The sequence below is a fragment of the Pristiophorus japonicus genome, chromosome 25, assembly GCF_044704955.1.
Source record: "Pristiophorus japonicus isolate sPriJap1 chromosome 25, sPriJap1.hap1, whole genome shotgun sequence".
NCBI lineage: Eukaryota > Metazoa > Chordata > Chondrichthyes > Pristiophoridae > Pristiophorus > Pristiophorus japonicus.
Genome location: NC_092001.1, coordinates 30,383,412 through 30,397,829, shown reverse-complemented (window position 1 = coordinate 30,397,829; position 14,418 = coordinate 30,383,412). Strand labels below are relative to the sequence as shown.

General features: G+C 46.4%; 6 non-coding genes across 6 annotated transcripts; all 6 read right to left on the bottom strand.

Annotated features, from left to right (window-relative positions):
- Positions 1-4,801: 4,801 nt before the first annotated feature.
- On the bottom strand, positions 4,802-4,872 carry trnag-ccc (transfer RNA glycine (anticodon CCC)). Its single transcript has one exon. It is a non-coding gene; the product is annotated as a tRNA-Gly (tRNA).
- Positions 4,873-7,747: 2,875 nt separating this feature from the next.
- trnav-cac (transfer RNA valine (anticodon CAC)) lies at positions 7,748-7,818 on the bottom strand. The gene has a single exon. It is a non-coding gene; the product is annotated as a tRNA-Val (tRNA).
- Positions 7,819-9,222: 1,404 nt separating this feature from the next.
- On the bottom strand, positions 9,223-9,293 carry trnag-ccc (transfer RNA glycine (anticodon CCC)). Its single transcript has one exon. It is a non-coding gene; the product is annotated as a tRNA-Gly (tRNA).
- Positions 9,294-10,696: 1,403 nt separating this feature from the next.
- trnag-ccc (transfer RNA glycine (anticodon CCC)) lies at positions 10,697-10,767 on the bottom strand. Its single transcript has one exon. It is a non-coding gene; the product is annotated as a tRNA-Gly (tRNA).
- Positions 10,768-12,170: 1,403 nt separating this feature from the next.
- On the bottom strand, positions 12,171-12,241 carry trnag-ccc (transfer RNA glycine (anticodon CCC)). Its single transcript has one exon. It is a non-coding gene; the product is annotated as a tRNA-Gly (tRNA).
- Positions 12,242-13,644: 1,403 nt separating this feature from the next.
- Positions 13,645-13,715, bottom strand: trnag-ccc (transfer RNA glycine (anticodon CCC)). Its single transcript has one exon. It is a non-coding gene; the product is annotated as a tRNA-Gly (tRNA).
- Positions 13,716-14,418: the final 703 nt, after the last annotated feature.

Sequence of the window (14,418 nt, the reverse complement as noted above, 5' to 3'; positions counted from 1 at the left end):
CTCTCTCTCTCTCTCTCTCTCAGTCTATCGCTCTCTCACTCTCGCTGTCTCTGTCTCTCTCTCTGTCTCTCTCTGTCTCTCTGTCTCTGTCTCTCGCTCTCTCTCTCGCTGTCTCTCGCTTTGTCTGTCTGATTAGCTCTCACTCTCTCTCTCTGTCTGCCGATCTCTCTCTCTCTCTCTCTCTCTCTCTCTCTGTCTCTCTGTCCCGCTCTGTCACTCTCTGGCTCGCTCTATCTCTCTCTATCTCTCTCTCGCTTTGTCTGTCTGATTACCTCTGTCACTCTCTCTCTCTTTCTCCCTGCCTCTCTCTCTCTTTCTCTCTGGCTCTTGTTCTCTGTCTCTCTCGCTCTCTCGTTCTCTGGCTCTCTTTGTCTGTATCTCTTTCCCTCTCGATATATCTCCATCTCTTTCGATCTTTTTCTAGCTCGCCCTCTCTCTATCTCTCTGTGTGCCTGTCTCTCGCGCCCTCCCTCTCTGTCTCTCTCTCTCTATCTTTATGTTTCTCTCTGTCTTTCTCTTTCTTTCTCCATATTGCTCTCTCTCTCCAACTATGTTTCTCTCTCGTTTATTCTTTCTCTCTCTCTCTGTCTCCCTCTCCCTCTTGCTCTGTCAATCGCGCTCTGTGTCTCTCCCTGTCTTTATCTCTGTCTTTCCCCCTCTCTATCAACCTCTGTCTCTCTCTGAATATCTCTGTCAATCTGTGTTTCTCTCTCTCTGTCTTTATTTCTTTGTTTCTGTCTCTGTCTCTGTATTTCTGTCTCTCTATCTCTCCATCTCTCTGTCTTTCCCTCTCTGTCTCCCATTCTCTGTCTCTCATTCTCTGTCTTTCTCCTGCTCACTCTCTCTCTCTCTCTCTCTCTGTGTCTCGCTCTCTGTCTCTCTCTCTGTCTCTCTCTCACCATCTCTCTGTCTGTCTGCCTGTCTCCCTCTCTCTTTCTCTCTCTCTCTGCCTTTCTCTCTCCCTGTGTCTCTGAGTTTCTCTCGCTGTCTCTCTGTCTCTCTCTCCTGTCTCTTCGGGGGTGAGATACCGAGTAAAGCTCCCTCTACAGTGTCCTAACAAACACTCCCAGGACAGGTACAGGTAGTTAGATACAGAATAAAGCTCCCTCGACACTGTCCCATCAAATAATCCCAGGGCAGGTACAGGTGATTAGATTCAGATTAAGCTCCCTCTACCCTGTACCATCAAACAGCCCCAGGGCAGGTATAAGGGGTTAGATACAGAGTAAAGCTCCCCCTACACTGTCGCATCAAACTCTTCCAGGGCAGGTACAGCACGGGGTTAGATACAGAGTAAAGCTTCCTCGACACTGTCCCAACAAACACTCAAAGGGCAGGTACAGCATGGGTTAGATACAGAGTAAATCTCCCTCTACTCTGTCCCATCAAACACTCTCAGAACAGGTACAGCATGTGGTTAGATACAGAGTAAAGTTTTCTCTACACTGTCCCATCAAACACTCACGGGACAGGTGCAGGATGTTAGATTCAGATTAAAGCTCCCTCTACACTGTCCCATCACACACTCCCAGGACAGGTACAGGAGATTAGATACACAGTAAAGCTCCCTCTGCACTGTCCCATCAAACACTCCAAGGCAGGTACAGGCGGTTAGATATAGAGTAAAGCTCCCTCTGCACTGTCCCATCAAACACTCCCAGGGCAGGTACAGGAGGTTAGATACAGAGTAAAGCTCCCTCTGCAATGTCCCATCAAACACTCCAGGGTAGGTTCAGGCGTTTAGATACAGAGTAAAGCTCCCTCTGCACTGTCCCATCAAACACTCCCTAGGCAATTACAGCACGGGTAGATATAGAGTAAAGCTCTCTTTGCAATAATCCATCAAACACTCCCAGGGCAGGCACAGTGGTTTAGATTCAGATTAAAGCTCCCTCTTCACTGTCCCATCAAACACTCCCAGGGCAGGTACAGCACGGGTTAGATACAGAGTAAACCCCCCTCTACACTGTCTTATGAAACACTCCCAGGGCAGGTATAGGGGGTTAGATACCGAATAAAGCTTCCACTACACTGTCCCATCAAACACTCCCAGGGCAGGTACAGCAAATGTTTAGATACAGAGTAAAGCTCCCTCCACACTGTCCCATCATACACTCCCAGGGCAGGTACACGCAGGGGGTTAGATACAGAGTAATGCTATCTTAACACTGTTCCATCAAACACTCCCAGGGCAGGTACAGGGGGTTAGATACAGAGTAAAGCTCCCTCTACACTGACCCATCAAACACTCCCAGGGCATGTAAAGCACGTGTTTAGATATAGAGTAAAGCTCCCCCTACACTGTCCCATCATACAATCTCAGGTCAGGTACAGGGGGATAGATACCGAGTAAAGCTCCCTCTACACAGTCCCATCAAACACTCCCAGGGCAGGTACAGGGGTTTAGAAACAGAGTAAAGCTCTCTTAACACTTCCATCAAACACTCCCAGGGCAGGTACAGAGGTTACATACAGAGTAAAGCTCCCTCTACACTGTCCCATCAAACACTCCCAGGTAAGGTACAGCACGTGGTTCGATACAGAGTAAATCTCCCTCTACACTGTCCCATCAAATACTCCCAGGGTAGGTACAGCACGGGGTTAGATTCAGAGTAAAGCTCCCTCTACAATGTCCAAACAAACACTCCCAGTGCAGGTACAGGGGGTTAGATACCGAATAAAGCTACCACTGCACTGTCCCATCAAACACTCCCAGGGCTGGTACAGCAAATGTTTAGAGACAGAGTAAAGCTCCCTCCACACTGTCCCATCAAACACTCCCAGGGCAGGTACAGGCAGGGGGTTAGATACGGAGTAAAGCGCCCTTAACACTGTTCCATGAAACACTCCCAGGGCAGGTACAGGGGGTTAGATACAGAGTAAAGCTCACTCTACACTGTCCCAACAAACACTCCCAGGTAAGTTACAGCACGTGGTTCGATACAGATTAAAGCTCCCTCTACACTGTCCCATCAAACAATCCCAGGGCAGGTACAGCACGGGGTTAGATATAGAGTAAAGCTCCCTCTACACTGTCCCATCAAACACTCCCAGGGCAGGTACAGGGGGTTAGATACTGAGTAAAGCTCCCCCTACCTTGTCTCATCAAACACTTCCAGGACAGGTACAGCACGGGGTTAGATACAGGGTAAAGCTTCCTCGCGACTGTCCCAACAAACACTCCCAAGGCAGGTACAGCATGGGTTAGATACAGAGTAAACCTCCCTCTACACTGCCCCATCAAACACTCCCAGTGCAGGTACAGCACGGGGTGAGATACAGAGTAACGCTCGCTATACACTGTCCCATCAAACACTCCCAGGGCAGGTACAGCATGGGGTTAGATACAGAGTAAAGCTCTCTCTACAATGTCCCATCAAACACTCTCATGGCAGGTACAGCATGGGCTTAGAAACAGAGTAAAGCTCCCTCTGCACTGTCCCATCAAACAGTCGTTGAAGTCATTCATATATACAGGTACAGCATGCAGTAAAGGAAGCCAAATGTCATGCTGGCCTTCATAGCGAGGAGATTAGAGTATCGGAGCATGGAGACTTGTACAGCACCTTGCTGAGACCAGACCTTGAGTATTGTGTGCAGTTATGATCATCTAATCTGAGGAAGGACATTCTTGCTTTTGAGGGAGTGTAGCGAATATTCACCGGATTGATTCCAGGGATGGCAGGACTGACATGAAGAAAGACTGGATCGACTAGGCTTACACTCGCTGGAATTTAGAAGAATGAGAGGGGAGCTCATAGAAACATTTAAAATTTGGTCGGGAATGGACAGGTTTGATGGCGTAAAAAGGTTCCTGCAGTCCGAATGCAGGAAGGCCAGTACCATTCGATTCCCGGCCGATGCAGTGTTTATGGAAGTATTTCGGAAAGCGTGTATTTAAAAATTAAGCTTACCGACTGTTTCAAGAGCGTACACAGAGATGAGCGGAGGCACAGATATCCTTCGGTACAAAGAGCGGGAGCAGTGAGGAGCGCTTGTAACGTGAGGGAGTAAAGGATTTGAGTTATTTTTCAAATAGCACGAGCAGAGGGAAGCGGCAATTTAAAAAGGGAGAACACACAGGAGTGGCTGTTTGCAGCACGGCAGCAGAGATGAGCGGGTGTTGAAAGAGCGGGAGCAAGTCTGGGCGGCAGTTTAATAAGGAGGAGCAGAAAGGAGCGGCGGTACCGTTTCCTCGAGCTGTGGCGATTTTCAATAATTCCATCAATGTAACATCTCCAACTTTGCAAATCACACCAAGCTGGGTGGCAGTGCGAGCTGCTAGGAGGCTGCAGCGGAATTGGACAGATTAGGTGGATGGCAGATGCCATATAATGTAGATAAGTGTGAGTTTATCCACTTTGGTGGCAAAACCTTGAAGGTAGAATTTTATCTGAATGTTGACCGATTTGTAAAAGCGGAGGCGTATTGAGACCTGGGTATTTTGGTACATCAGTCGTCACGGTACCGCCGCTCCTTTCTGCTCCTCCTTATTAAACTGCCGCCCAGACTTGCTCCCGCTCTTTCAACACCCGCTCATCTCTGCTGCCGTGCTGCAAACAGCCACTCCTGTGTGTTGTCGCTTTTTAAATTGCCGCTTCCCTCTGCTCGTGCTATTTGAAAAATAACTCAAATCCTTTACTCCCTCACGTTACAAGCGATCCTCACTGCTCCCGCTCTTTTCCCGAAGGATATCTGTGCCCCCGCTCATTTAACAGCCGCTCCTCTCTGCGTACGCTCTTGAAACAGTCGGGAAATTTAATTTTTAAATACACGCTTTCTGAAATACTTCCATAAACACTGCATTGGCCGGGAATCGAACCCGGGTTTCCCGCGTGGGAGGCGAGAACTCTACCCCTGAACCACCAATGCTCACATTACGAGCACATTCAAGGTTAAAGATAGTGCAATTAGTGATTAATTTTTGCTAATAAAAGGTGAAGAAGAACAAATCACCTCATATTCTGAAGATAGAAACATAGAAACTTAGAAATTGGTGCAGGAGTAGGCCATTCGTCCCTTCCAGCCAGCACCACCATTCAATATGATCATGGCTGAGCATGCAACTTCACTTCCCCTTCCTGATTTCTCTCCATGCCCCTTGATCACTTTAGCCGTAAGGGCCATATCTCACTCTCTTTTGAGTATATCTATCCAACTGGCTTCCACATCTTTCTGTGGTACAGAATTCCACAGGTTCACAATGATCTGAGTGAAGAAGATTCTCCTCGTGTCGGTCCTAAATGGTTTACACTTTATCCTTAGACAGTGACCGCTGTTACTGGGCTTCCTTTATTCGGACTGCGGGAACCGTTTTACGCCATCAAACCTGTCCATTCCCGACCAAATTTTAAATGTTTCTATGAGCTCCCCTCTCATTCTTCTAAATTCCAGCGAGTATAAGCCTAGTCGATCCAGTCTTTCTTCATGTCAGTCCTGCCATCCCTGGAATCAATCTGGTGAATATTCGCTACACTCCCTCAAAAGCAAGAATGTCCTTCCTCAGATTAGATGATCATAACTGCACACAATACTCAAGGTCTGGTCTCAGCAAGGTGCTGTACAAGTCTCCATGCTCCGATACCCTAATCTCCTCGCTATGAAGGCCAGCATGACATTTGGCTTCCTTTACTGCATGCTGTACCTGTATGTATGAATGACTTCAATGACTGATGTACCAAAATACCCAGGTCTCAATACCCCTCCGCTTTTACAAATCGGTCAACATTCAGATAACATTCTACCTTCAAGGTTTTGCCACCAAAGTGGATAAACTCACACTTATCTTCATTATATGGCATCTGCCATCCACCGAATCTGTCCAATTCCGCTGCAGCCTCCTAGCAGCTCGCAATGCAACCCAGCTTGGTGTGATTTGCAAAGTTGGAGATATTACATTGATGGAATTATTGAAAATCGCCACAGCTCGAGGAAACGGTACCGCCGCTCCTTTCTGCTCCTCCTTATTAAACTGCCGCCCAGACTTGCTCCCCACTTTCAACACCCGCTCATCTCTGCTGCCGTGCTGCAAACAGCCACTCCTGTGTGTTCTCGCTTTTTAAATTTCCGCTTCCCTCTGCTCGTGCTATTTGAAAAATAACTCAAATCCTTTACTCCCTCACGTTCCAAGCGATCCTCACTGCTTCCGCTCTTTATACCGAAAAATATCTGTGCCCCCGCTCATTTAACAGCCGCTACTCTCTGTGTGCGCTCTTGAAGCAGTCGGGAAGTTTAATTTTTTAATACACGCTTTCTGAAATACTTCCATAAACACTGCACGTGCCGGGAATCGAACCCAGGTCACCCGCGTGGGAGGCGAGAATTCTAGCACTGAACCACCAATGCTCACATTACGAGCACATTCAAGTTTAAAGATAGTGCAATTAGTGTTTAATTTTTGTTAATAAAAGGCGAAGAACAACAAAGCACCTCATATTCTGAAGATAGAAACATAGAAACTTAGAAATTGGTGCAGGAGTAGGCCATTCGTCCCTTCCAGCCAGCACCACCATTCAATATGATCATGGCTGAGCATGCAACTTCACTTCCCCTTCCTGATTTCTCTCCATGCCCCTTGATCACTTTAGCCGTAAGTGCCATATCTCACTCTCTTTTGAGTATATCTATCCAACTGGCTTCCACATCTTTCTGTGGTACATAATTCCACAGGTTCACAATGATCTGAGTGAAGAAGATTCTCCTCGTGTCGGTCCTAAATGGTTTACACTTTATCCTTAGACAGTGACCGCTGGTACTGGGCTTCCTTTATTCGGACTGCGGGAACCTTTTTACGCAATCAAACCTGTCCATTCCCGACCAAATTTTAAATGTTTCTATGAGCTCCCCTCTCATTCTTCTAAATTCCAGCGAGTGTAAGCCGAGTCGATCCTGTCTTTCTTCATGTCAGTCCTGCCATCCCTGGAATCAATCTGGTGAATATTCGCTACACTCCCTCAAAAGCAAGAATGTCCTTCCTCAGATTAGATGATCATAACTGCACACAATACTCACGGTCTGGTCTCAGCAAGGTGCTGTACAAGTCTCCATGCTCCGATACCCTAATCTCCTCGCTATGAAGGCCAGCATGATATTTGGCTTCCTTTACTGCATGCTGTACCTGTATGTATGAATGACTTCAACGACTGATGTACCAAAATATCCAGGTCTCCATACCCCTCCGCTTTTAAAATCGGTCAACATTCAGATAACATTCTACCTTCAAGGTTTTGCCAGCAAAGTGGATAAACTCACACTTATCTTCATTATATGGCATCTGCCATCCACCTAATCTGTCCAATTCCGCTGCAGCCTCCTAGCAGCACGCACTGCAACCCAGCTTGGTGTGATTTGCAAAGTTGGAGATATTGCATTGATGGAATTATTGAAAATCGCCACAGCTCGAGGAAACGGGACCGCCGCTCCTTTCTGCTCCTCCTTATTAAACTGCCGCCCAGACTTGCTCCCGCTCTTTCAACACCCGCTCATCTCTGCTGCCGTGCTGCAAACAGCCACTCCTGTGTGTTCTAGCTTTTTAAATTGCCGCTTACCTCTGCTCGTGCTATTTGAAAAATAACTCAAATCCTTTACTCCCTCACGTTACAAGCGATCCTCACTGCTCCCGCTCTTTATACCGAAGGATATCTGCGCCCCCGCTCATTTAACAGCCTCTCCTCTCTGTGCACGCTCTTGAAACAGTCGGGAAGTTTAATTTTTAAATACACGCTTGCTGAAATACTTCCAAAAACACTGCATTGGCCGGGAATCGAACCCGGGTCTCCCGCGTGTGAGGCAAGAACTCTACCCCTGAACCACCAATGCTCACATTACGAGCACATTCAAGTTTAAAGATAGTGCAATTAGTGTTTAATTTTTGTTAATAAAAGGCGAAGAACAACAAAGCACCTCATATTCTGAAGATAGAAACTTAGAAACTTAGAAAGTAGGTGAAGGAGTAGGCCATTCGTCCCTTCCAGCCAGTACCACCATTCAATATGATCATGGCTGAGCATGCAACTTCACTTCCCCTTCCTGATTTCTCTCCATGCCCCTTGATCACTTTAGCCGTAAGGGCCATATCTCACTCTCTTTTGAGTATATCTATCCAACTGGCTTCCACATCTTTCTGTGGTACAGAATTCCACAGGTTCACAATGATCTGAGTGAAGAAGATTCTCCTCGTGTCGGTCCTAAATGGTTTACACTTTATCCTTAGACAGTGACCGCTGGTACTGGGCTTCCTTTATTCGGAATGCGGGAACCTTTTTACGCCATCAAACCTGTCCATTCCCGACCAAATTTTAAATGTTTCGATGAGCTCCCCTCTCATTCTTCTAAATTCCAGCGAGTGTAAGCCGAGTCGATCCAGTCTTTCTTCATGTCAGTCCTGCCATCCCTGGAATCAATCTGGTGAATATTCGCTACACTCCCTCAAAAGCAAGAATGTCCTTCCTCAGATTAGATGATCATAACATCACACAATACTCAAGGTCAGGTCTCAGCAAGGTGCTGTACAAGTCTCCATGCTCCGATACCCTAATCTCCTCGCTATGAAGGCCAGCATGACATTTGGCTTCCTTTACTGCATGCTGTACCTGTATGTATGAATGACATCAACGACTGATGTACCAAAATACCCAGGTCTCAATAGCCCTCCGCTTTTACAAATCGGTCAACATTCAGATAACATTCTACCTTCAAGGTTTTGCCACCAAAGTGGATAAACTCACACTTATCTTCATTATATGGCATCTGCCATCCACCTAATCTGTCCAATTCCGCTGCAGCCTCCTAGCAGCTCGCACTGCAACCCAGCTTGGTGTGATTTGCAAAGTTGGAGATATTACATTGATGGAATTATTGAAAATCGCCACAGCTCGAGGAAACGGTACCGCCGCTGCTTTCTGCTCCTCCTCATTAAACTGCCGCCCAGACTTGCTCCCGCTCTTTCAACACCCGCTCATCTCTGCTGCCGTGCTGCAAACAGCCACTCCTGTGTGTTCTCGCTTTTTAAATTGCCGCTTCCCTCTGCTCGTGCTATTTGAAAAATAACTCAAATCCTTTACTCCCTCACGTAACAAGCGATCCTCACTGCTCCCGCTCTTTATACCGAAGGATATCTGTGCCCCCGCTCATTTAACAGCCGCTCCTCTCTGTGTCCGCTCTTGAAACAGTCGGGAAGTTTAATTTTTAAATACACGCTTTCTGAAATACTTCCATAAACACTGCATTGGCCGGGATTCGAACCCGGGACTCCCGCGTGGGAGGCGATAATTTTACCACTGAACCACCAATGCTCACATTACGAGCACATTCAAGTTTAAAGATAGTGCAATTAGTGTTTAATTTTTGTTAATAAAAGGCGAAGAACAACAAAGCACCTCATATTCTGAAGATAGAAACAGAGAAACTTAGAAATTGGTGCAGGAGTAGGCCATTCGTCCCTTCCAGCCAGCACCACCATTCAATATGATCATGGCTGTGCATGCAACTTCACTTCCCCTTCTTGATTTCTCTCCATGCCCCTTGATCACTTTAGCCGTAAGGGCCATATCTCACTCTCTTTTGAGTATATCTATCCAACTGGCTTCCACATCTTTCTGTGGTACAGATTTCCACAGGTTCACAATGATCTGAGTGAAGAAGATTCTCCTCGTGTCGGTCCAAAATGGTTTACACTTTATCCTTAGACAGTGACCGCTGGTACTGGGCTTCCTTTATTCGGACTGCGGGGACCTTTTTACACCATCAAACCTGTCCATTCCCGACCAAATTTTAAATGTTTCTATGAGCTCCCCTCTCATTCTTCTAAATTCCAGCGAGTGTAAGCAGAGTCGATCCAGTCTTTCTTCATGTCAGTCCTGCCATCCCTGGAATCAATCTGGTGAATATTCGCTACACTCCCTTAAAAGCAAGAATGTCCTTCCTCAGATTAGATGATCATAACTGCACACAATACTCAAGGTCTGGTCTCAGCAAGGTGCTGTAAAAGTCTCCATGCTCCGATACCCTAATCTCCTCGCTATGAAGGCCAGCATGATATTTGGCTTCCTTTACTGCATGCTGTACCTGTATGTATGAATGACTTCAACGACCGATGTACCAAAATACCCAGGTCTCAATACCCCTCCGCTTTTACAAATCGGTCAACATTCAGATAACATTCTACCTTCAAGGTTTTGCCACCAAAGTGGATAAACTCACACTTATCTTCATTATATGGCATCTGCCATCCACCGAATCTGTCCAATTCCTCTGCAGCCTCCTCGCAGCTCGCACTGCAACCCAGCTTGGTGTGATTTGCAAAGTTGGAGATGTTACATTGATGGAATTATTGAAAATCGCCACAGCTCGAGGAAACGGTACCGCCACTCATTTCTGCTCCTCCTTATTAAACTGCCGCCCAGACTTGCTCCCGCTCTTTCAACACCCGCTCATCTCTGCTGCCGTGCTGCAAACAGCCACTCCTGTGTGTTCTCGCTTTTTAAATTGCCGCTTCCCTCTGCTCGTGCTATTTGAAAAATAACTCAAATCCTTCACACCCTCACGTTACAAGCGATCCTCACTGCTCCCGCTCTTGATACCGAAGGATATCTGTGCCCCCGCTCATTTAACAGCCGCTCCTCTCTGTGTACGCTCTTGAAACAGTCGGGAAGTTTAATTTTTAAATACACGCTTTCTGAAATACTTCCATAAACACTGCATTGGCCGGGATTCGAACCCGGGACTCCCGCGTGGGAGGCGAGAATTCTACCCCTGAACCACCAACGCTCACATTACGAGCACATTCAAGTTTAAAGATAGTGCAATTAGTGTTTAATTTTTGTTAATAAAAGGCGAAGAACAACAAAGCACCTCATATTCTGAAGATGGAAACATAGAAACTTAGAAATTGGTGCAGGAGTAGGCCATTCGTCCCTTCCAGCCAGCACCACCATTCAATATGATCATGTCTGAGCATGCAACTTCACTTCCCCTTCCTGATTTCTCTCCATGCCCCTTGATCACTTTAGCCGAAAGGGCCATATCTCACTCTCTTTTGAGTATATCTATCCAACTGGCTTCCACATCTTTCTGTGGTACAGAATTCCACAGTTTCACAATGATCTGAGTGAAGAAGATTCTCCTCGTGTCGGTCCTAAATGGTTTACACTTTATCCTTAGACTGTGACCGCTGGTACTGGGCTTCCTTTATTCGGACTGCGGGAACCTTTTTACGCCATCAAACCTGTCCATTCCCGACCAAATTTTAAATGTTTCTATGAGCTCCCCTCTCATTCTTCTAAATTCCAGCGAGTGGAAGCCGAGTCGATCCAGTCTTTCTTCATGTCAGTCCTGCCATCCCTGGAATCAATCTGGTGAATATTCGCTACACTCCCTTAAAAGCAAGAATGTCCTTCCTCAGATTAGATGATCATAACTGCACACAATACTCAAGGTCTGGTCTCAGCAAGGTGCTGTACAAGTCTCCATGCTCCGATACCCTAATCTCCTCGCTATGAAGGCCAGCATGACATTTGGCTTCCTTTACTGCATGCTGTACCTGTATGTATGAATGACTTCAACGACCGATGTACCAAAATACCCAGGTCTCAATACCCCTCCGCTTTTACAAATCGGTCAACATTCAGATAACATTCTACCTTCAAGGTTTTGCCACCAAAGTGGATAAACTCACACTTATCTTCATTATATGGCATCTGCCATCCACCGAATCTGTCCAATTCCTCTGCAGCCTCCAAGCAGCTCGCACTGCAACCCAGCTTGGTGTGATTTGCAAAGTTGGAGATGTTACATTGATGGAATTATTGAAAATCGCCACAGCTCGAGGAAACGGTACCGCCGCTCCTTTCTGCTCCTCCTTATAAAACTGCCGCCCAGACTTGCTCCCGCTCTTTCAACACCCGCTCATCTCTGCTGCCGTGCTGCAAACAGCCACTCCTGTGTGTTCTCGCTTTTTAAATTGCCGCTTCCCTCTGCTCGTGCTATTTGAAAAATAACTCAAATCCTTTACTCCCTCACGTAACAAGCGATCCTCACTGCTCCCGCTCTTTATACCGAAGGATATCTGTGCCCGCGCTCATTTAACAGCCGCTCCTCTCTGTGTCCGCTCTTGAAACAGTCGGGAAGTTTAATTTTTAAATACACGCTTTCTGAAATACTTCCATAAACACTGCATTGGCCGGAATTCGAACCCGGGACTCCCGCGTGGGAGGCGATAATTTTACCACTGAACCACCAATGCTCACATTACGAGCACATTCAAGTTTAAAGATAGTGCAATTAGTGTTTAATTTTTGTTAATAAAAGGCGAAGAACAACAAAGCACCTCATATTCTGAAGATAGAAACAGAGAAACTTAGAAATTGGTGCAGGAGTAGGCCATTCGTCCCTTCCAGCCAGCACCACCATTCAATATGATCATGGCTGTGCATGCAACTTCACTTCCCCTTCTTGATTTCTCTCCATGCCCCTTGATCACTTTAGCCGTAAGGGCCATATCTCACTCTCTTTTGAGTATATCTATCCAACTGGCTTCCACATCTTTCTGTGGTACAGAATTCCACAGGTTCACAATGATCTGAGTGAAGAAGATTCTCCTCGTGTCGGTCCAAAATGGTTTACACTTTATCCTTAGACAGTGACCGCTGGTACTGGGCTTCCTTTATTCGGACTGCGGGGACCTTTTTACACCATCAAACCTGTCCATTCCCGACCAAATTTTAAATGTTTCTATGAGCTCCCCTCTCATTCTTCTAAATTCCAGCGAGTGTAAGCCGAGTCGATCCAGTCTTTCTTCATGTCAGTCCTGCCATCCCTGGAATCAATCTGGTGAATATTCGCTACACTCCCTTAAAAGCAAGAATGTCCTTCCTCAGATTAGATGATCATAACTGCACACAATACTCAAGGTCTGGTCTCAGCAAGGTGCTGTAAAAGTCTCCATGCTCCGATACCCTAATCTCCTCGCTATGAAGGCCAGCATGACATTTGGCTTCCTTTACTGCATGCTGTACCTGTATGTATGAATGACTTCAACGACCGATGTACCAAAATACCCAGGTCTCAATACCCCTCCGCTTTTACAAATCGGTCAACATTCAGATAACATTCTACCTTCAAGGTTTTGCCACCAAAGTGGATAAACTCACACTTATCTTCATTATATGGCATCTGCCATCCACCGAATCTGTCCAATTCCTCTGCAGCCTCCTCGCAGCTCGCACTGCAACCCAGCTTGGTGTGATTTGCAAAGTTGGAGATGTTACATTGATGGAATTATTGAAAATCGCCACAGCTCGAGGAAACGGTACCGCCACTCATTTCTGCTCCTCCTTATTAAACTGCCGCCCAGACTTGCTCCCGCTCTTTCAACACCCGCTCATCTCTGCTGCCGTGCTGCAAACAGCCACTCCTGTGTGTTCTCGCTTTTTAAATTGCCGCTTCCCTCTGCTCGTGCTATTTGAAAAATAACTCAAATCCTTCACACCCTCACGTTACAAGCGATCCTCACTGCTCCCGCTCTTGATACCGAAGGATATCTGTGCCCCCGCTCATTTAACAGCCGCTCCTCTCTGTGTACGCTCTTGAAACAGTCGGGAAGTTTAATTTTTAAATACACGCTTTCTGAAATACTTCCATAAACACTGCATTGGCCGGGATTCGAACCCGGGACTCCCGCGTGGGAGGCGAGAATTCTACCCCTGAACCACCAATGCTCACATTACGAACACATTCAAGTTTAAAGATAGTGCAATTAGTGTTTAATTTTTGTTAATAAAAGGCGAAGAACAACAAAGCACCTCATATTCTGAAGATGGAAACATAGAAACTTAGAAATTGGTGCAGGAGTAGGCCATTCGTCCCTTCCAGCCAGCACCACCATTCAATATGATCATGGCTGAGCATGCAACTTCACTTCCCCTTCCTGATTTCTCTCCATGCCCCTTGATCACTTTAGCCGTAAGGGCCATATCTCACTCTCTTTTGAGTATATCTATCCAACTGGCTTCCACATCTTTCTGTGGTACAGAATTCCACAGTTTCACAATGATCTGAGTGAAGAAGATTCTCCTCGTGTCGGTCCTAAATGGTTTACACTTTATCCTTAGACTGTGACCGCTGGTACTGGGCTTCCTTTATTCGGACTGCGGGAACCTTTTTACGCCATCAAACCTGTCCATTCCCGACCAAATTTTAAATGTTTCTATGAGCTCCCCTCTCATTCTTCTAAATTCCAGCGAGTGGAAGCCGAGTCGATCCAGTCTTTCTTCATGTCAGTCCTGCCATCCCTGGAATCAATCTGGTGAATATTCGCTACACTCCCTTAAAAGCAAGAATGTCCTTCCTCAGATTAGATGATCATAACTGCACACAATACTCAAGGTCTGGTCTCAGCAAGGTGCTGTACAAGTCTCCATG